The sequence below is a fragment of the Parasteatoda tepidariorum genome, chromosome 6, assembly GCF_043381705.1.
Source record: "Parasteatoda tepidariorum isolate YZ-2023 chromosome 6, CAS_Ptep_4.0, whole genome shotgun sequence".
Taxonomy (NCBI): Eukaryota; Metazoa; Arthropoda; class Arachnida; order Araneae; family Theridiidae; genus Parasteatoda; species Parasteatoda tepidariorum.
The window spans coordinates 3,909,450-3,912,397 of NC_092209.1; the positions used below are offsets into that span (position 1 = coordinate 3,909,450).

General features: G+C 27.6%; 1 protein-coding gene across 1 annotated transcript in view; it reads right to left on the reverse strand.

Annotated features, from left to right (window-relative positions):
* LOC107446766 (putative inorganic phosphate cotransporter) overlaps positions 1-2,021 on the reverse strand; it is a 51,896-nt gene extending 49,875 nt beyond the window's left edge. The window contains exon 1 of the mRNA XM_021145281.3: positions 1,817-2,021. The gene's annotated coding sequence lies outside the window, so the exon portion shown is untranslated. The remainder of the gene's footprint in view (positions 1-1,816) is intronic.
* Between the last annotated feature and the right edge of the window lie 927 nt (positions 2,022-2,948).

Here is a 2,948-nt window from a genome sequence, read left to right on the forward strand (position 1 = left end):
AAAGCATAATATACTATATATATATATATATATATATATATATGTATATATATGTATATGCTTAGCAAAATAGAAAACCATTAATTAAGTCTAAATTAACTGGAAGAAAGTTTTTTTTAAATTCTTCATTCTCAGATGATGAAAAGCTATTTTTATTAATTAAATTAAAATGTAAATAGAAAATTTAAAACTTTTCAGAACATTTTTAGAAAGAAATTAACTTTTAAAGTTGTGAAAATAAACAGTTTCTTTTTCTTTTCTTTAAAAAAAAGGTTTATTTATTCTTGAAACTGATTACTCATATTTCTTAACAATTTTTTTTAAAACAATTTTGGGTTCACAGAATTGTTCTTCTACGTTTGTATTAAATGTAATTTAATTTACTATGAGAATAGCATTTCATAATTAGCCATACTAAGGGAAAAGCCTTCATAGATATTAATCACCAAATACTATTAATTAAAAATACTTAAATATTATCAAGAGCCATTAAAAAATATAATTTTTAAATTAAAAAAAAATAGAATTAAGGAAGGGCGTCTTTTTTTTGTAATGTGATTAATCAGCTTTAAAAATTAATTTTTGAAACCATAATTTATGCCTGTCATTTTAATTAAAAACAATTTTATGCACTTAAAATTGTTCTACTGAGCATTGTTTTTAAAGTTTTTAGTTAGTTTACTACGAATTTATTTTTATTTTCCAAACAATATTAAATTATATAAAATAAATTCCTTGTATGACTTTATTGTAATTAACTTCTAAAACAATATTCTCTAGATATTATTCAAGAGAAAATTTTCGAAAATTTTACATCACTAATGAAATTTTTTAATGTAGAGAAAAATATTTCCACTCTATTTTTTCTTCCATTAATGGATTTTGTTCAAGACTTATATAAATCTTTTATATATTTATTATTCGATTAACACTGTAGTTGAAATTTTTCTAAACATAACCTCAAAAAAAAGGAAGAAGAAAAGGATTTTCTTTTTCTTTTTACAAAAACGGAAGTACATACAAAACTAGTACAAATCCTATTTAAACTTCAAATTCTCAGTGAAAAATAATTAAATTGATTTATTTCTAAGAAATATTGTTTATTACATTTATATTCCTAACATTACATTCGTAACTAATATTTTTAATTCAATTCAGGATCGTCCCTCATTTTGAGCGAAACAAAATCTCGTGCGAAGAGGAGACAAGATTTTACGGGAGGCAAATATAACAACGAACCTATTTGAGAGGTTTGTTGTTTGGCGTCGAACCTAATTTGTAGGAGTTGTCAGCCTCCTAGAGGGAAAAACCCTTCACTCCCTTGATGTGCCCTTGCTAGTGGAAAGCTAAGGGAAACAAATTTACCCCACCTTCCGTATTTCACTCGCTTCCTGCTTGCTACCTCAATGTGCGGTCGACCTTAGGTGAACAATCGGAGGTTTTCGTAGTTTTCCTCTCCGTGTAACGCAAATTCTGGTTTGTTCCATAAAAGGCGTCCACGAAGGCTGTCTTCTAGATTGAGTTCAAAATGGGAGTTGAACATTCGGAGTTGAACATTCTTAGTCGCACACTCAAAATCGGGTAGGTTGTTCAACAAAAGTTATATCGTGGTTTTCCACTTCATGTAACGCAATTTCTGCTTATTTACATCAAAAAGTGTCCACGAAGGTTGTCCTCTGGATTGGGTTTAAAACTGCAAGTCTGAGGAGTTAAACACTGGTAGCTGCACACTAAAAATCGGGTAGGCTGTTCAACAACGGTTATAAAAATATGAAAATAAAGTAAATAAATCTAAACTTACATGAAATTAACTTACCTGCAGTTAAATCCTATAAAAATTCGATTAGTTTATTGCTACTAAACTTCAATTATAACACCCTATTCCATTTGAAACTTCGTGGTACCTGCAAATCAAATCAAAAGCAACACTCAAAGAACTAGTAAGTTTTATTGAAACTGAATTTTGAATTTCATTTTAATTTTAGTAGCAGCTGTTCTGCAAAGCAAATGAAAAAAGAATCAAATGTTATTTCCGAACCTAAGAGTTAGAATTTTTTTCAATGTCATTGAAGGAGGAAATGTATTAATGAATGAATAATAAAAAATAAATGAAACGTTGCTCTATTCTTAGCAGCTTCATATCACCTTGAATCTGCAAATTGTTTGGAAGCTGTATGTAGAAACAAAGGAAAAGAAGTGACAGTTGCAGTTTACAAAAAAGTTTAAATATATATAGTAAGAGCAAAAGAAAAGGAATAAATAAATAACGCAATGAAAAATCGTGAAATCCAGTGACACAAATTACCCGCTGAGGTGTTTTAACTTAAAAAGCTATATATTTATGGTTCTAATTGTTTTTCGTTTTTTGATGCTGCATGATTTGTCAGTTTCGGTACATATTCTGTGTTATTTTCATTTTGTTTTGTATGCATTCGAATGTAATCCATTAAAAGCATTGCATTCATGCGAACAGTAAAATACGAAAAGTGCTACTACAAAATGTGACATGCTTAAAGGAAATGACAATACTTTTCTATAGAATGCTGAAACAATCTATTAGCGTTTCTAGAAATTATGGCATTTATTAGTTCTTTTAACATTTTCCGTTTGGATATCTCTTCTTTCTGTTCGAAAATTTGTTTTAATTTTTAAGGAATCTTTTTAATGATAACATATTTTCAAAATTTAAAATAGAGTGCCTGATTTAATATTGATAAAAACAGTTCTCCACATTTACTTATTGACATTTTAAGAAGAAAAAAAATTATTGCGATAAGGCTGATTTAGAAGTTCATTTGGTTTGAATCTATAAATAGCGCTGAAAAAAAATTTGTTTTCAAACATTTATTTTTTCCAAGAAAAGGAAACGTTATTTTCAAAGGACAACACTAGTAAAAAAGGATTAATTGTAGAGAAATATTTAAAAACATAATCTCAATTTTATTAAT